The 20,769-nt window shown below is 38.8% G+C and overlaps 1 long non-coding RNA gene across 1 annotated transcript; it reads left to right on the top strand.

Annotated features, from left to right (window-relative positions):
- Window positions 1-2,001: 2,001 nt before the first annotated feature.
- LOC107805434 (uncharacterized) lies at window positions 2,002-8,540 on the top strand. Its single transcript, XR_012697994.1, has 2 exons — window positions 2,002-2,603; window positions 5,718-8,540. It is a non-coding gene; the product is annotated as an uncharacterized LOC107805434 (long non-coding RNA).
- The last annotated feature ends 12,229 nt before the right edge of the window (window positions 8,541-20,769 follow it).

Genomic DNA, 20,769 nt, shown 5'->3' with positions numbered 1-20,769 from the left:
TATGGTACATATGGACTTTTTGGGCGGATTGTTCGGGTATTTGCATGAGGTTCCTTTCATGCTAATATTATTATTGATATTGCACATATGGCGAGATAAGGCGGATTATATCTAGTTTGAGCATGTGACGAGACAAGGTGGGATGATTATTAAAATATGTGTGGCGAGACAAGACGAGCAATTACTTTACTGTTGCGCACGCAGTGAGATAAGGGTAGCTATGTGGGGATGGTATGTAATGGTCTGGGGGCGTTTATTGATGATATTTATGTGGTGGTGAAGAATGGGTATTCTTGTTTGTGCTTATGACTTCTTTGTGTGTGTCATGCAATTATAAATAATTTATTGTGTGAGTTCTAACATGCCAATATGTGCCTCTGTTATTTCTTGATGTTTTAGTTATTAAGATGGATTTACTTATATGGAGTTGTTATCTCACTTTCTGTTGAGTTGTTGGTAGCGTAAGGGGTTGAAATAAAAAGAAAGCTTTTATTATGCATTACTTTATTTTATTCTTGATAGTTATCTGGAACGTGTTATGAGTAATTGATACAAAATTTGATCTATATCGTGGCACGAGGTCCTTGCCGTGCAAGCGTAACTTATATTGTGGCACAAGGTCTTTTCCGTGCGAGGTGTAACGTATGCTGTGGCATGAGGTCTTTTACATGCGAGGGTGATTGGTAATGTGGGCACGATGTGCCAAATGTGTGCGATTCTATTTGATGAATCGTTGTTGAAATTGAGCCTTTACTTGTATTAAGTTATTATCACTTGTTCTGTTGAAATTACAATCATTTCCTTCTATTATTCTCTGTGTTGCCCGCCTTTGATATTTTGCACAGATTATTTGACTCGTGGGTGTCTTGACTTGAACCTCGTCACTACTCCGCCGAGGTTAGTCTTGATACTTATTAGGTACCGACTATGGTACTCATACTACGCTTCTGCAAATTCTTTGTGCAGATCCAGGTACCTCAGCGCGTGTCGGTCGTTAGTGAGATGATTGTGAGTTGCCATGGAGACTTCAAGATATACTTGATATTCCGCTAGCAGGCCGCGGAGTCACCTTCTATAGTTTCCTTTCTGTTGTTTATTTTATCTCAAATAGTTCTATATTTTTAGACTCATTATGTATCTCATGTAGAGCTTATGACACAGTATTATCGGTTTTGAGATTGTGATTGTGGTATTATCATATTGACTATGTTTTGGGCCATTTTCTTAGTTTTATTTAAATATTGAGTTATTTTATTTTGTCTGGTATTGTTGAGTGATAGGCTTACCTAGTTTTAGGGACTAGGTATCATCACGATCCTTAAGGTGGAATTTTTGGTCGTGCTATCTTTATTCTTCCTAGCCACACAAAGTGACTAAGCACTTACTTCAATAACCTAGATAAAGGCACCTGGAAGATTAGCTACTAAGATATCCCTAACTTTTTGTATCAAAGGTTAGATTCAATTATATTTCTAGACGATGCAGTTGAGTTTGGTCTAAAAATATTAATAAAGCAGCCATATTTTACAAGAATATCTTCCTCTGTCACTTCTTCCTCTTCCTTTTTAGTCCATACATAAATTCATCAATAGTATCATTTAAAAGTGTTGCAAGTTATAGACCATAGGAGTTTCTATTCAAACTTCCATGGTGAATATTAGGTTCAAACATATTATATGAAACTATATCTTAGGTCTAATCTCAGGGAATATAATGGTTAAAGACCTAAGATAAACCTATTATACTTAAAGAAAAGGAAGATCCATAAAATTTAAAGTGTAAAAAGTAAAAAATATTAAGTATACTATTAAACAACCAACCTCGCCTAAGAAAAAATGTAAAAATTAGTTAACTAACTTTATGTAAAACTCTCTAGAAAACACACTCACGTATGATACCAGCAGATCTACGGGAGCACTTGCCCACTGACCCACCGCCAGCCTTACCTGACCCACTGAACAAAAATTCGACAATACATAGCTCCTCCACCATTCCACAACTAACAACACCCACAACCACCGGTACGCCACAAAACCAAACCGACTACACCTCAGAATCACCCGCAGATCACACCCAAACAACCGCCTAAACCGAAAAATACAACCAAATTTATACCAAGTTATTGCTATTGGGAAAACTTTTGACAATCCACAAATCTTGAATGCCCTTAAATTGGCTTTCTTCGAACAAAATTGCCAACCAAATCAAACAGAAAATGCAGCAAGTAAGAAAACTACACCACCAACACCCAATGTAGAGGGAAGCTCGAACCAAATGGGTGATAAAGAAGAAGACGTATCAGTCATCAAAACCCATGCCCATCCAAAGATAAGCTCAAATTTTGACTAATTTAAACCTAAACACCAAACACAAACTATAACAACCCCTCCCCAAAACCAAAAAACAATCGACTCACTTAAAGTACTCAATCCCACACAAACTGAACCCAACAGTTAGAACCAAAAAGACCTCCGTCTATACGGCTGAAAAATCCAAAAACATGGGCCATCCAAACCATTATTTTGCTGCTGCTGTCCAAACCACATTGAAGGCTATGACAAAGAAACCCTCACCCATTACGATTCAACATGGAGTCCACTTAGGTAAACCTCTTTTTTACTTTAGCACGGAAGATTACTTTATCAATTTATCTCAAGATTATAAATGGACCATAGTTGGAAGGCTCTTCAAGAATAAGCCAGAAATGGAAGAACTAAGGAAGCTATTTTTTAGTCAATTCTGAAAGGAACAGATAAAATAGCCTACTACGACTATAGGACTATTTATATTGACTTCACTAATGAAGTCGATTATAATCACATATACTTTAAGCTATTTATCAGTGTTGGATCATATACCATGAAGATTCTGAAGTGGACACAAGACTTCAAACCAGATCAAGAGACTTCTATTGTCCCAGTATGGATTCTAATACATAAGTTGCCGTGGAACTTATTTAGGTGGAATATAGTATCTAGAATGGTTCGGTCTATTGGGACAATTGTAGCCCCTGACCAAGCTACATACTCCAAATCTAGGGGAAATATGACTAAAGTCAAGATAAAAATTGATTTGATCAAGGCTAGGCAAGATAAGATATGGATGGGTTACAAAAGGCCATATGGTAATGATAATAGCGAATGGCTAACAGTAGAATACAAAGGAGCCCCTAGTTACTGTCAATATTGTTGAAGACATGGGCATGAAGAAGCGTAATATAGAAATAAAGTTGCTGATCAAATGTCCAAATCATCTAAGGAAGAGCAAAAAAGCATGAAAACTACTCAGAAAACTGATGATGATGGGTTAAGGAGGTTACTGAAAAGAAAAATAAACAGACTTATCAAAAGGGGAAATGTATTGTTATCATAGAACTAATTCAACAAACTAGAACATGATGAATGATCTTGCTAAGTTGTCAGAAAAAGGCAAGATTAATGCTTAACAAGTTCAAAGGGAGGCAAATGCAAATGATAAGCAAAAAAAGGGAAGAGAGGAGTGCATCAGATAAGGGAAAAGAAATAGAGAAAAAGGAAAGAGACAACAAACAAAATGCAGAACCAAAAGTCAAGGCTAAAAGAAGAATGAACAAGAAGGTTAAGAAAACAGTCCACTGAGAGGATCAATTAGTAGCAAATGAGGAGTCTGTTGAATCCGTTTTTGTAGCTCAAACTCCAGAGTGTAACCAAATTCAAACTAGCTCCCCCTCTAGACACAACAAATACCAAGCATAAATCCAAAATATCAAGACCAACACAATCAACCATAACACACATACCTAGAAACAAAAAATAAAAAATAACCAGCCAAAAAACCTGATCCCGATCAAAATAATGCCCAGTCACCCAACTCTAATCATATAAATCCAATAATCACAATAAAGAACCAGCTAAAACAACCAACCACCAAACAAGGAGATACACAATCATCTACCCAAAAAGAATATGAGAAGGAGGTGTTAGGGGAAGAAATGTCAACTGATGAAAACATAGACACTGAAGAGGAGGATGAGGAAGACACAAGTGAAGAAGACTACGAAAATGTGGGGAAAAACTCCACCTCAAGTGATGAAGAAGCATAGCAGCTAATACAAGTTTTAAATCCTGTACTTGAGGTGGCAATGTCCTTTGGAGAAATTACTAAGAATATGAACCTTTCACCTAGAGGACTCCAATCTGCTAGAGGAGGAAAATCCACCAGAGGTAACAAAGGAGGAAGAACTAAAAGTCAGACAATTGTGACCACATCACAGTCCAAATCATCAGCATATATCCAGTTTTAATGATTAAGTCCATATTTTGGAATGTGAGAGGCATCAGATCACATGGTGCCTTTGATAGACTTAATCAGCTCAAGAGAAGACATAAACTTGTAATTATGGCTCTAATGGAATTATTTTGTAAGAGATAAAAAATAGGCAAGTTTAGAAGAGGGTTAGGGTATCACTCAGCATACTCTAATTGCAATAACATGATTTGGTTATTTTGGGATCAACAGTTTGACTGCAACATTATTTAAGACACAAAATAACAAATTACATGTTGTTTTAACATCCAAGATGATATTTTTTTGTCACAGTTGTGTATGCTAAGTGTAAAAGACACTTAAGAGAGACACTGTGGGAAGACCTTAGGGGTATTTCAGACAAGATCAACTTACCTTGGTTAATTGCTAGGGACTTCAACTACATTTTGGCACCTGAAAAAAAAAAAGGGAGGTAGGACACACTCAATGGCAAAGAGCATTCCATTTCTAAATTGTATAATGGACTGCTCTCTCATTGATGTTGGTTACATTGGGTCTGGTCATACATGGTGTAATGGTTGGACTACAAGTGCAAGAGTTTGGAGAGACTTGATAGAGCATCAAGAACAATGAGTGGTCACAAAGATTTGTAAACACTGATGTGACTCATTTAGTGAGAACAGGGTTAGACCACTCACCTCTATTGATTTCAGTTACAACATCACAGGCAGAAACACAAAGTTATTTCAAATTCTTAGACTTTTGGGTCCAAGAACCTGAATTCATAAATATAGTAAAGAAAGTATGGGATGAAGAGGTGGTAGGCTCTCCTATGTGAAAATTCCATCTAAATCTAAAGAACACGCGTAGGAGATTGTCATGGTGGTCCAAAATTGTGTTGGAAACATTTTTGATAACACAAGAAAATGAAAGTCAAAGTGGCGGAAGTAGAGGAGAAATGCATTGAGGACAATACAGATATGAATAGGATGGCATACAATGGGGCTAATTCACAACTAATTATGAACTTGAAGAAGGGGGAGGCATATTGGAGACAAAAATCTAGAATGCAGTGGTTCAAGGAAGGAGATGTCAACTCCAAATTCTTTCACACACTGATGAGTTATAGAAGAAGGAGACTATTTATTAAAAATATTAAAGTGGCTGACGATACTTGGGTAGAAGGAAATGATGCAATTGCAATGGAAGTTATTAAGCACTTTGAAGCTCAATTCTCTGAAGACAACTCTTTCAATGATTTTAGCTATCTGTAATGCCTACCTAATGTGATCACTGCAGAAGAAAATGATATGTTGTGTGCATACCAACAAGGGAAGAGTTGAAAGAAGTTATTTTTTCAATGAGCCCTGATAGTGCACTTGGGTTAGATGGAGTATCCGGGAGATTTTATCAACAATGCTGGGATGTCATCTCAGCGGACTTAACTAACATGGTTTGTGAATTTTTTGCAGGTTCTCAGTTATCTAAATCATTCACTCATACATACCTTATCGCGATTTCAAAAGTGACATGCCTACAAAGTTTCACAGAGATGAGACCAATTAATCTTAGCAATTTCAGTTGCAAGATCATCTACAAGCTCTTGAACACTAGATTGGATGCAGTGATACATAAGGTAGTATCACCCAATCAAACTGGCTTTTTGAAGGATAGGTCCATCACAGAAAATCTAATGCTCACTCAAGAGCTTGTTCGCAGTATCAAAAAGCCTAATGCAAATGGTAATATCATTATGAAGCTTGACATGGCCAAAGCTTTCTTTAGAGTTAACTAGATTACCTTTGCCAAGCTCGTAGGCAATTTGGATTCTCAGAAGAATGGACAAACATGATATGGAGACTGATTGCTAACAACTGGTACACAATCAATATAAATGGAGGCAGACATGATTTTTTCAAATCCAAAAGAGGCATTAAGCAGGGAGATCCACACTCCCCATCTCTATTTATTATTGGGGCATAATTATTGACCAAGCTCATGGAACAACCTAAAGAGGAAAGTTTCATTCCATATGCAGTTGATAGAGGCTGTCCTGTTATTACACATTTGAGCTATGCCGATAACACAATTCTTTTTTCATCTGGAGACCCACTGTCACTCATTGCTATGATGAAGAAGCTCTCAACTTATGAAAAATGCTCAGGACAGCTAGTGAACAAGTCAAAGTCCTATTTCCTACTAGCTCCTAACACTTCACAACCAATCAAAGATGACATCACTCAGCTAATAGGATTCACTCACTCCAAATCACCTTTTGGGATGCCCCATTTACTTTGGGAAAAAAAAGTCATATACTTTGGGGACCTGGTATCTAAAGTTTCAGCAAGGATGCATCGCAAGATATTATCATATGATGACAGAGCTATTTTAATTAAAGTTGTTCTTCAGTCCATACCACTCCACACTCTATCAGTAGTACAACTGCATAAGACAACAATATCGCAAATGGAAAAGATAATTACCAATTTTTTTCTGGAGTGATATAGGGGGAAAGAAGAAACATCATTGGGTGGCATGGAGCAAACTATGGTATCCCATAGAGTAAGGAGGTATAGGGATCCAATCAATACAAGACTATCGTGATATCCTTGGTACTAAGCTGTGGTGGAGTTTTAGAACAAAGAAGAGCTTGTGGAGAGATTTTATGGAAGTCAAATACCATCCAAGAGCTCATCGAATAGCAAAGAAATGGATAAAGGTCAGTCTCATATATGGAAAAGACTCTTTGAAGCTAGGAAAGATTGTGAAAAATTCATTATATGAAAAATTGCATCTGGGAATCTCTCCTTTTGGTAGGATAATTGGGTTGGGATTGGACCTTTAGCTAAATCCTCTAATCACAGCTACAAATTCAAAAAAATTAGAGTTTCATAATTCATGGATGAAGACACATGGAATCGGGGCAAGCTACAGGAGGCCCTCCCCCTGTTAGTGGTCTTACAAGTTTTGAACATTGAGATCTTTGATGAGGACAAAGATTGTCCCATATGGACACCAGATCAACATGATCACTTTACTTGTAAATCTACTTGGAAAACTCTAAGGAAAACCAAAGTAGTTACCTAACTGCAGTCAAAACTTGGCACTCTAAACTCCCTTTCAAAGTTTCTTTTTTCATAACCAGACTCCTGGCTAAGAAACTGATCACAGATGATGCATTGTATAAGTTTAATATCTATGGACCATTCAAATATTGTTGTTGTATAAATGGGGCCATAGAAACTATTGATCACATTTTCAGAAATGGAGAGCTAGCTAGGGATGTGTGGAACTATTTTTCTGGAACATGTGGAGTTGCTATCATGAATAAAAGTATTAGGAGCACACTGATGCATTGGTGGCTTACAAAAGATCTCAACATGGTACATCTATTTTTGCTTCAGTTCCTTCCTTCTGTTATTTGATGGGAATTATGGAAGGCAAGGTGTAATACTAAATATGAGGACATGAATACTACAACTGGGAGAGTCATAAACAAAATCACTTACCTAATAAGGCTATTGACCTCTTTTCAGTTTCCTTCACTCACTCTGAATCAACAATGGCATGTGGCATGTGAGCAAATTGAGAAGCTTAAGCCCAAAATTAACATTCAATGTATCAATTGGGTGAAGCCTAGTCCTGAAACTGTTAAATTGAATACTGATGGGTGCAACAAAGGGAATCCTGAAAGTGCAGGTGGAGGTGAAATTTTGAAAGATAATAGAGGCCAACTAATTATGGCTTTTGCAACTTTATTTGGGGTATGCTCTAACAATGTGGCTGAAGCTAGAACACTGCTTATTGGATTACAATGGTGTATTAACAATGGCCATCTTAACGTTGTAGTAGAGTCGGACTCCATGGTCATTATCAGAATGATTAATAGGAATTTCAAACCTTCATGGCAGGTTAAATTCATTATAAGGAAGATCAGAGATTTGAAGACTTGAGGCAATTTTTTATTTGAACATTATTTCAGGGAAGTCAATGGAATAGCGGACTACTTAGCCAATTTGGGTGAACACACAAAGCAGAGTTCGTTCTTCACACTGGATTTGGCTCTCCCTCTGGTAGCTAAAAACTTTTTGAAGAATGACATTAATGGTTGGTCAAGCTTTAGGATTAAAGCACGGACAAGACATTTTTCTTTTGATTATGGATAATTGTGATATAGTAGTAATTCAGTTTATAGATTTTTTGGTACAATATCATATAGTGCAAAATGTAAAGGAGTTGTACTCCTCAACAATACCTCTTCAGACGCATGTATATAGTAATCCTTATCATTAAGCATTGGAAGCTAAGGTTTATGTTCCCTTCCATGTACTCTTATTGTGTTATATATACAGGCAGGGGTCCAGCCTAACCCCACACCGATAAGGTGACCTTTTATGAAGAAAAAAAACTTTACGTAAAACTAAATTGTGAAAAAAATTCCATTTGATATTAGAATAAATTTGTCAAGTCCAACAACTTCTTTCCCAAATATTAAGATGACATAGGATACCATCAACGTGTAATGTAGTCATCAAAACTTTTAAAAACCTCTCCAAAATAAATTTAATTATAAAGGGAGCGATATTTAAGTTCAATGAACTAACATAGTTTGTCTGATATTTTTTTCTTTAGCATTTTTATAGTTGAACTCTAACACAAGAGTTTATTAAAAAAATTGTACTCCAATACTGTTTAGAGCATAGTGTTATTGGGCCGACATGAACAGTAGCATAATAGAGCATGTTGGATAATTAGCTATATGGTATAAAAGATGCACAACAACAACCTTTGACGTAACAACTCTCACCAATTTATCTTATAATTTAATAAACTTACAGTGGAGATTTGCATAGCAGTAACCGAAACGGATAATATTTCATCGTCAACAGCTGCAAGATTTAGCGATGAAGGTGACTCCGAAGAGCTTTTCAAAGTGTATGTCATTAGCATTTGTTTGTTGTCCTTTGCCCCGTAATTGACACAATAAATATTATGAAATAATTTTTTCATATATGTAACAACAGTTAAATAATGATGTGATTCATTTTAAACGCAATTTGTATTGTACCAACTCCATAATTCAGTTGTTTGCACATAGAGGGGATTTATTAAGATTGTCGAGTTGTATCTTGTTGCCAAACGGAAACTGTGTATGCAAAATTTGTTAATAATAAAGTGAAAGAGTTATTCATATGTAAAAAAAGTAAAGATCACGATCTTACCACCACGGTATTTGGTGGTAGCTATTCGCTTCGCAAGAATAACATGATATTCTTGTAGTTACCTCACTTGCCTTAGTAACTCAATTCCTTCATTGCTTGCCAAGTCGTCCCATATAGCGAACAAAAGAGGTTTCTTCCTGTACATTTATGAGTATTAGCTAGATATTTTCTTAAGTGATACAAGATTAAATGACTTACATGTTGTCCATAACTATGGCCTCTTGAAATCTCTTAGCCTAATTAGTGATGTATTACATTGCCCCACAGTTTGTCACCACAGTTAGTAGATTTGTTGTTATGAACAAAAAGAAAATGTAGGTAAAATCAGCGTTTTAAGATCCACCATGAGTTCTAAGTAATCAAGTTGCTGTAAGACATAGACTAGTTGGAAACAAATAAATATGTCTAAGGAACCACCTTTAGAAAGAGAAACTTTTCCTTCTCCCATAGTTTCCATTCATCAGTTTCGGTATCTCTTTCCATGCTCCGAAAATAGCCGTTTTTGTTAATTTTGCATTTGGTCTTCTGATAACTCAACCTTAGCATATGTTGACTTTAAAGATGATGAATAGAAGTTAAATCAGTTGGAAGTGAAGCATGAAAGAGTTACAGTGAGAATAGCTGACAAAATTCAACATCGCAAGGTTGTTGTTCGACATCGAGGAAGGAAATTCTATTTAGTCTCCTCGGAGGAGGTAATAGTGCCTCCTTTTCATTATTCTTTGGAACAGACTCCACAATAGTAAATCTGTCGACGACCCATTCAAACTGGCTGATATGTATTGAATAGGGTTGTGGATCTCTAACTTTGGCAGTTGAAATGAGATACATCTTGAAATGTTCGAACAACTTATCACATCGTCCAACGTCATCACCATATAGTATTACACAAATTTGTTCCTTCTACAATTTTATTAAGACGGATAATGCACCAATTATTGGAAGAGTACAAGTTAGAAGATCTTATGTTACAGTTATAGTTGTAACTCCACTTACGTTTTCATCTTGAACAATTATTGTGAAAATGAACTCGATGATCCCTGCTTTCTCTCGGCTGAAATTTGTCCACGGGCTAAACTATGAAAGTCTATATCTAGTGAATGGTGTAATTTCATTGATCATAAGTCTTTGTTCCATTCTATCAGTATAACTTGCATATTGATAAGAGTAAAATTATAAGAACAAACCTTCCCACATTAAAAATATAATGCATCAAATATACCGACAAAGAAAGTGGCAAAAGCCATATGATAGTAGATTTTGCATTACTTCAAAAAGATAAATTTTGAACAAGAAATTCACACACAAATTAAATTAACAGTAATCACTGACTAGACGCCAACAATGAGAAAATATTACAAATGTGAAAGAAAAAAGATTATTGGGCACCTAAATTTCCCAGGGAGTTGCTCTTCTAGTCTCTTTAAATGCTTCACCAAAATATCTCCATCCTATCGGTGACCAAGTGAAAGCACACCCGTTGGTACTACATAACCTCACTTATGGTTGTCAACTTTTCAAAATAAATAAGTAAAAATTCATTTGCAAATTTTGTAGTAGTGTTGTACTTGTTAGAATTTTTAAGTTACGAAGTCTAAAAATCAATTTATGAAATTCAATCTTTTAGGCTTATTAAGAAACAGTATGAATAAAACAATTTGATAAATTTTTGGTTAGTATAAATCCATTAATCACTTCTGTTTACCCGAAAAACGGATAGAGTTGAATTTGTATGTAGTTCTAAGGATATGTGATATAGCTTAATACAAATCGTAAGGATAGATAGAAATATCAAATATGGATTGCAAAGAATACAAAATAAACAAGGTTGGAAAGAAAATGATTTTTAGGACTTAGCAAGATAAATCAATTTATGAAGTTTAAAAGAATAACTCTTGAATATAGGAGAATATGATGCTTGAATTATAATATAAGGAAAAAACTCAGGCTCTAAAGAAATATAGCCATCCTCTTTATAGTGGAGGATCCTACTTTTAGATATAATTAAAAATACATAGTGGGAGACCCATGATAAATCAGTTTTTCCATAATTCCTGCCAGGATTCTCTCCTCTAGTGGGATTGTAACGACTCTTGTCTGTGAGCTCGATATTGACTCGAGCTCTCAATCTTGACTCGAGCTCGATTCTGACTCGGAGTCTGGTATCGATTCAGGGTCGGTGTCGGTCGGTCTATGCATCTTAGGCTCGATAATCTCGCCTCGCCCCGTAGTTCGATTTGGATACGAGCTCGATAACGATGCCGAGCTTGTCATTGATCGCTCCTTGAACTCGAAGCTTGATGAACTGACTTCGGACCTCGACCTGGTATTACGAAGTCGCCCTTCGATCAAAGTATCACCATACCGACCAATCCGTACGACGGACTAATCGATTTTGACTATATACAGATAGTCCCCGCATTTTTCGGGAAGAATGTAACGAGAAACGATATGATTTTCTAATGGTACGATTAGATATATACTAACATGTGCATCGAATCCAATCATGACGTACACGATAGTTGTCCCATCGGTTTAGTTTACCGAGGCATTTAATGCATGTCAGACGGTGGTCGGCCATTACCTATATTGGACCGCCACTTCCCAGACTATAAATATCCCCTTCTTTCACCATTAATAACTTTTACATCTTCTAATCTCAAACTTCCCTAAGCATTTTCTCATATCTTCTGAATTAAGTGCGAAATTTTCCTTCTGTGGTTTTTACTGCAACACCTTTCTTTGAAAAATGACGAAAACATCAAAAATCGTCCCTCAAACAGAAGAGGCTTCTTCTTTATAGCCCGTCGCCGATAAAACACCGATGGAGCCACGGCCTGAGGAGTTTACTCCTAGAACGTGTCTTCTCACCTCCGATTTTAAGGTCGATAAAGGATCGTTGGTTCCCGGTCAGTGTGAGCCAGTATCGAGGTATTTGTGCTCGATAACCATAAAACAACTTGCACAGTTGAAGACAGATTGCAACTGGGATAACAAGGACGTGGTAATTCTGGCTCCCGATGAAGATATTACCACCCACGTGGAAGGGTTCCTTAGTATGTATACTTACCCTTTTACGTTAGGACCTTTCGACCCTGTTATCATCGATTTTTGTCGTCAATACCGAATAACTCTAGGTCAGATTCATCCTTCCTTTTGGCGGATCATTATCCTGATCCGTTTCTTTGCAAGCAAGATCGAGGGGATGCCTTTCACCCTCGATCATCTTATTAGATTGTATAGTCTCCTCCTCTTTCGAGGTGGACTAATAAAAATTCAACGCCGGGCTACCAAGGTACTGTTCTCGAGCACAGATGAGGAAAAGGATCGGGGTTGGATGGGCAGGTTCGTTCGAGTGAAGACTTCGGACCTGATCCCAGCCGAAAAGATGCCATTCCCCGAAGAATGGAATATGAAGCGTAAGTGTAATTCTGTTGCTTACGCCTTGTCTCTTTGTTTCTTTCTTGCTGATATCTCTTTTGTGATGCAGCGGTTCCTTGGATGTTCGGTGTCGTTCCCGATCTTAAGAGCTGGGTACGGGCCCTGGCTTCGACCTCTTCATACGCCGAACATTCGTGGCGTGATTTAGCAAAGGGCCGATGGGAGGCCAAGAATCATGGTTAGCCTATTTCTCATGTTTTGAGAGTTCGAACGAAATAATTTCCACATATTCAACCAATTTTCTTGTGTGTAGGCCTGGGCAGAGATACGGTTTTGAGTCCCCTGCCCGGCGAGGAAGAAGCCTCGGACCTGGTTTCTAAACCGGCGGAGGGAAATAAGAGAAAAAGGGCCTCTACTTACGAAAATCCAAAATCGAAGGCAAGGTCGACTCGTAAGTCGAGGAAGAATAACATCCCTTTGACCTTAGAATCGGTTCAATGTCTAAGGGATGAAGATGAGAAAGAGGAAGACGACGGGTCCATGGTGGCCCGATCGAAGAAGACCACCGATGTTTCACATGCAGCTGGATCGATGGTAGTTTATAAGGCCACGCCTCGAATTGAGGATATATAGGAGAAAGATTCGAGCAGAGTCCCTGAGTCATTGGAGATCGAGGATGCTTCCCATCGAAGTCAGCGGATGGGGGATATGTCTGAAGGGGCTCTCCCCGAATTTCTTTGAACCGAAGAGAGTGCCCCAAGTAACTCACTTGGGGCAGTAGCAATCGAAAACTCGCCCACCTTCCCTACTTTTTTCGAAGGGGTGATTCGAGAAGCCCAAGCTTTGGGGGCCCTCGAACTAGACAGGACTCATGAGGGAGAGGATCCTTTTTGTGACCTATTTACTGGTGTCGAAGACGCTGCCGGCACTAGTGATGTATCGGATCTTTTTCATGGAGTGCAGCAAGCTTTGAATCAGGTAAGCCTTAAATTATTTTGTTGGTATTATCTCTTGTGTATGTTTTTCTTTTCTTACTTTGTTTCTTCTTTCTTCGTAGGCCGTGGTAGCTCATCGAGAAGTATGTTCTCGATCCCGAGCCGAGCTGCGTCGATACGAGGCCGATCTCCAACGGGCCACGGAAGAGAAGAAGGCCCTTAAACTCCTCTTAGGGCAAAGGGGAAAAGACTTCAAGGACCTCCGAGCCGAGTTGGCCAAAGCTCACCAAGATCAGACCGATCTATCCGAGTAGGTAATGACACTATTAAAAGCCTATGGACTCGATACTGGAACGATGGCTAATCTTTCGGTCTAATAGCTGCAGCAGAAGCTTGAGATGATCGGGAAGCTTCATGAGGAGGTCGATGTGATAAAGGCGGAGTCCTTGAAATGGAAAGAAAATATGGACCGCTTTGCTGCAGAGAAAGAGGCTGCTCAAGCCCAATTATCATTGGCCGAAAATCAACTTCAAAGTCTAAAGGAGAAAAGCTTGGTTCAAGCAAGGAAAACAGAGGAGCTCGAGGTTGGGTTGGCTTCTGAACTTGCCAAGGCTGAAAAGACAAAGGCCGATACATACACATTTTTGGCTGTTTATCGGGCCGATACTGAGGCCGCTCAATCGCATGCGAAAGAAGTAGTCGAGACCACTCGAACTCGAGCACATTGGATTGCCGAATTTGCCAAATGCCAATCTCGGAGGGAAACCCTCGAGGAGATCCATGCTCGAGGCTTCAATCTTACTGAAGAGATAATAAAGGCAAAAGAGCTTGAAGCCGATGCTGGGGCCTTGGTCTCCGATGATGATGATGGGAGCAAAAGCGGGTCTCAGAGTGGGGAGGAGCCCGATGGAGAAGAGACCGCCCCCGAGGATAACCAAGAAACTTAACCCTTAGTTTCCATTTCAGATTTTGAAAACAATCATGTAAACAATCTTGTAGATAAATACAAATATCTTTTCTTTTCCTGTCTTGCCTCTTTTTATTTTCTGTCTTGTGAAGATTTCATTTTATTCATGCCTTATGAATGTTTTCATAAGGCTTTAGGCAATTTGACCGAATTCGAACTTTGTAGTCTTTATATCCGAGTGAGCGTTTTCGAACTCGAAGTGACATAGCCCATAGGCTTAGTGATTTCGAACTTGAAGTATTGTAGCCTATAGGCTTAGTAGTCGAGTGAGTGATTTCGAACTCGAAGTAATGTAGCCCGTAGGCTTAATAGTCGAGTGAGAGATTTCGAACTCGAAGTAATGTAGCCCGTAGGCTTAATAGTCGAGTGAGTGATTTCGAACTCGAAGTAACATAGCCCGTAGTCTTAGTAGTCGAGTGAGTGATTAGTAACGTAGCACGTAGGCTTAGTAGTCGAGTGAGTGATTAGTAACGTAGCACGTAGGCTTAGTAGTCGAGTGAGTGATTTCGAACTTGAAGTAATGTAGCCCGTAGGCTTAATAGTCGAGTGAGTGATTTCAAACTCGAAGTAATGTAGCCCGTAGGCTTAATAGTCGAGTGAGAGATTTTGAACTCGAAGTAATGTAGCCCGTAGGCTTAATAGTCGAGTGAGAGATTTCGAACTCGAAGTAATGTACCCCATAGGCTTAATAGTCAAGTGAGTGATTTCGAACACGAAGTAATGTAGCCTGTAGGCTTAATAGTCGAGTGAGTGATTTTGAACTCGAAGTAATGTAGTCCGTAGGCTTAATAGTCGAGTGAGTGATTTCGAACTCGAAGTAATGTAGCCCGTAGGCTTAATAGTCGAGTGAGTGATTTCGAACTCGAAGTAATTTAGCCCGTATGCTTAATAGTCGAGTGAGTGATTTCGAACTCGAAGTAATGTAGCCCGTAGGCTTAATAGTCGAGTGAGTGATTTCGAACTCGAAGTAGTGTAGCCTGTAGGCTTAATAGTCGAGTGAGTGATTTCGAACTCGAAGTAATGTAGCTCGTAGGCTTAATAGTCGAGTGAGTGATTTCGAACTCGAAGTAATGTAGCCCGTAGGCTTAGTAATCGAGTGAGTAATTTCGAACTCGAAGTAATGTAGCCTGTAGGCTTAGTAATCGAGTGAGTGATTTTGAACTCGAAGTAATGTAGCCCGTAAGCTTAGTAGTTGAGTGAATGATTCGAACTCGAAGTAATGTAGCCCGTAGGCGTAATGGTCGAGTGAGTGCTTGCTCGAACTCGAAATAAAAGTAGCCCATAAGCTTAGTAGTCGAGTGAATGATTTGAACTCGAAGTAATGTAGCATGTAGGCTTAGTAGTCGAGTGAGTGATTCAAACTCGAAGTATGGTAGCCCTTGGGTTTCGTAGGTAGTCCCCGAGTGAGAATGGTCGCTCGAACTCGAGTCGGTGTAGCCCTTGGGCTTCATAAGTAGTCCCCGAGTGAGAATGGCTGCTCAAACTCGAGTCGGTGTAGCCCTTGGGCTTTATAGTCGAGTGAGTGTTGCTCGAAATTATTGACTTTTCGGTTGGCAGTCCCCGATTTTATGGGGTAATGGTCGGTCCTTAAGCTTGTTTGCGTAATAGATCTCAAAATAGAGGAATTTTTCTTGGATATAAGATATTAGTAAAGAAGAAATTTTTCTTTGTAAGTCATTGTACATGTGTTCATGTTTTGTGTCAGGGCTCGGGCCAACCACATGGGCATGGCTCGTTCAACCATTTTGGCCCTTACAATTTTTCCTGTCGAGACTCTTTTGCCATGAAATAACGAAGTAACTTCCTTTGCACCATACTTGATAATCATTGTTGATATGTTCAATGACAATGGTGTGCCCCCCAGTATTCGAGGTTGATTGTAAGGAGGCCTCGAATACTGTTGAACTGTTCCAGGTTAGCACGATCAATGGTTGCCTCATTAAATACCTTGCCGAAAAACCTATTTGGGACAAAACCGGTCTCTAAGGAAAAAAGATTGCAACGCGTGCTTTCGACCTAAGGCTTCGTGTTGAATAATCCATCTTTGTTCCTGATCGAATTTATTAATCCTCGTCTTTGGTCGAACACCTGCAAGGGTTAGTTTTGGAATATAATTGAACGGGGAAGGGGGGGTTCATACCTTAGCACTAGTATCGTTTTAGCCGTTCATCACACCGAGCTTGTAGGATCTCCATTATACGGCCCAGTATCGGTATTTGATCAACCTCTGTTCTCGGTTGGCGTCCCTTTTAATAACGGACCCAGATCCCCATTGATCGTCTTCAACTCTTATTTTGGATTGATATCGGTTATGCACATCTGCCCAAGTAATAGCGGGGTATTCGATTAGGTTATGCTTCACCCGCCATGAAGCCATCGAGCTTTGTTCGTTTAGACCTTGAGTGAAAGCTTGAACGGTCCAATCGTCCGTGACTGGTGGTAGATCCATTCATTCCATTTGGATACGAGATACAAATTCTCTTAGCATCTTGTTATCCTTATGTCTTACCTTGAATAGGTCCGACTTCCGAGGCTCGACTTTTATGGCCCCGACATGTGCTTTCACGAAACAATCTGCAAGCATAGTAAAAGAATCAGTAGAGTTAGATGGTAAATTATGATACCATACCATTGCTCCCTTTGACAGGGTTTCATCGAATTTCTTCAATAATACGGATTCAATCTCATCATCCTCTAGGTCGTTCCCTTTGATGGCGCATGTGTATGAGGTGGCATGTTCGTTGGGGTTGGTAGTTACGTTATATTTAGGAATCTCGGGCATGCGGAATTTCTTTGGGATTGGTTTAGGAGCCGCGCTTGGGGGGAAAGGCTTTTGTACGAATTTTTTGGAATCAAAGCCCTTCAATATTGGTGGTGCCCCTGGTATTTGATGAACCCTGGAGTTATATGTTTTCACCTTTTTGTCATTTGCTTCGATCCTTCTTTCTCCCGATTCTATTCGTTTGGTCAGTTCTTCGAACATCTTAGCAATTTTGGTATTAGTCCTCGACTCCTGCTCATTTGATCTTACTATAGCTAGTTCCGTTGTATGGGCTATTTCTCGGGGTGGACTGGGCTCCGGTCTGCTCGGTACCTGTGTTTCACTCTGCAACTGAGCTATCGCTACCTGTTGAGCTTGCAACATTTTGAAAATCATGCGCAAGCTGATTCCGTTTTCCTCAACGTTATAGGTGTCTCGAGGTGCAGATCGAGTACCACCATGAACGCTATTTTCAGGCTCAGAACGTTGGTTCTCCTCAATAGCTACATGCGAATTAATGTCTAATGGTACTTCGACTCGGGTACCAACGGTATCGACAAGCGGCCTTTCGGCCCTGGTTGTTAGGTTGTTGTTTTCTCCTTGAAGGCCAGCTCCGTTGTCGATAGGTAAGGTCATTAATTGAGAGTTCGTTGTTGCTAATTCAAAATCAAATATACTTTCAACAACAAGCGTAAGAGGGTGCGTTTAGCAGATTCGTACCAAATAACCATTGTTATCCTTAGCCCCACGGTGGGCGCCAAACTGTTTACCCGAAAAATGGATAGAGTTGAATTTGTACGTAGTTCTAAGGATATGTGATATAGCTTAATACAAATCATAAGGATAGATACAAATATCAAATATGGATTGCAAAGAATGCAAAATAAACAAGGTTGGAAAGAAGATGATTTTTAGGACTAAGCAAGATGAATCAATTTATGAAGCTTAAAAGAATAACTCCTGAATATAGGAGAATATGGTGCTTGAATTACAATGTAAGCAAAAAACTCTGGCTCTACAGAAATGTAGTCATCCTCTTTATAGTGGAGGATCCTACTTTTAGATATAATTAAAAATACATAGTGGGAGACCCATAATAAATCAGTTTTTTCATAATTCATGCCAGGATTCTCTCCTCTAGTGGGATTGTAACGGCTCTTGTAAGTGAGCTTGATATTGACTCGAGCTCTCGATCTTGACTCGAGTTCAATTCTGACTCGGAGTCTGGTATCGATTCAGGGTTAGTATCGGTTGGTCTATGCATCTTAGGCTCGATAATCTCGCCTCTCCCCGTAGTTCGATTTGGATACGAGCTCGATAATGATTCTGAGCTTGTCATTGATCGGTCCTTGAACTCGAAACTTGATGACCTGACTTCGGACCTCGACCTAGTATTACGAAGCCGCCCTTCGATCAAAGTATCACCATACCGACCAGTCTGTACGACGGACGAACCGGTTTTGACCGTATACAACTTCAATAAGCTGAACATATGTTTTCTAAATTAGATCTAGTGAAAGATTCTATAAAACTCTCCCTGGATGAAAACTCGATTCATTGAAGCATTTTGTCGAGCACCTACCAGTCAAATGAAAAACATAGATGTCTTCTACAAATTTACTGATACAACAAGGCAACACATATTAGGAATATCACAAAGATTCCAAGGCACTACAACCTCTCTATAATGTTGTAGAAATAATTTTCTTTTTATCTTATTTTGCCACGTTGCTTCTTCACTATGTTCTATGCTCCTTACTTTTCCAAGACATAACCCCACAGTATATGTCAGGAATGAAAATTAGAGGTTTTTTTATAGGTAGGATATTAGTACTTTGTATTAACATAAAAAATATCCTAACCTACTAAAAGCCGACAAATCAATAGTTTTGTTCAGGTACCCATTAAAGAAGAGAAGATGTAGAAACATTTTTTAATGGTACAACTCTTCTCAATGAAAGCCCTTGCTACACAAATCTATGACAAGGAAGAACATTTACCAGAGTAAACCACCAAAGTGCAAAGAAAGATGACCACCACTAAAATAATAATAATAATAATAATAATAATAATAATAATAATAATAATAATAATAATAATAATAAAAAGAATAAATAAATAAAGGAAAGTGTGGGAAATTTTGGGAGGAGAGTATTCAGAGCCGTGTATAATTTTTGAGGTAGTGTGTAAGGGTAAAATCAAGGATAATGTTACTCCCTATTTCCCATTAAAGAAACAAGAAGGAAACATAATCTGATGCAACCTTGAGTAAAGCCGAAGGGTTCCTTGTTTTGGAGCACGGGGAGAACGAATGGTACATCCGGGATCGGACACGGCTGAACATCGGATCCGGACAGAATGAAGTTTCAAGACTAAAGAAAAAGAGAAACGGTTAAGAATGATAAACGGGGAGTCGTAATATCCGCCCTCAACTGAATATTATGGTGCAATTTCCGCTCGATATCAACTCCAGATTGACATTTACCGAAAAGAGAAGATTTTTTCACCTTATTTAGACTTGTACTAGGATTGAAACTCCCCTACTATATAAAGGGGAGAACTTTTTTATTTAAAACCACCGTGGACACGCATATCAAAGCAATAAAAGTTCATTTTCATTCTCTAGCTACTGTTTATTGTGTTCTTCAGCTGCTTAATTATTCGGTTAAAATTGAGCCAGTCTCGAGGGCTCGACCGAGGTTAATTTTCAGTGTTCTTCTAAAAGGCCAGTCTTGATTGTTCATCACGTTTGGTTTGATTATTTTGCTTCCTTTTACCTAATTAATCCTTGTTCATGGATCATTCGTATTAAATTAAATCATGTATCCTTTAATCGCGTATAAAATTAATTGTTACTAATTTTAAGGGTAAATAATTTGGCGCCCATCGTGGGGCAAAGTATAATAGTGGTGATATAATACGAATCTCCATAACATACCCTATTTTATACTTGTTCTTTGAAGTTTGATTTCAGGTTAATCTAAGAATGTCAAATTTTCAGTGTTCTCACTTGAACGTTGACGCCGAGTCACGCCACCACGGTGAAAATAATAATGTGGTACCTAGCAATGATGTACCCCCTGTTGATCGCAGTGGTATCCCAGTAGCTGACCCGGTCGAAGCTAACTCTGAGATTGCCATCAACATCAACCTGCCAACTGACCCCGAAAACAGCATTCGTGGGGCACCTTGACCATCGGCTCGAGAAGCACACGAAAGGGAAGGTGATGGGGTTAGCTTGAGATTGATTTTCAAAAT

Source organism: Nicotiana tabacum, chromosome 13 (genome assembly GCF_000715075.1).
Source record: "Nicotiana tabacum cultivar K326 chromosome 13, ASM71507v2, whole genome shotgun sequence".
Lineage (NCBI taxonomy): Eukaryota > Viridiplantae > Streptophyta > Magnoliopsida > Solanales > Solanaceae > Nicotiana > Nicotiana tabacum.
The sequence above is the reverse complement of the archived record's forward strand: the minus strand, read 5'-3'. Positions and strand labels throughout refer to the sequence as shown.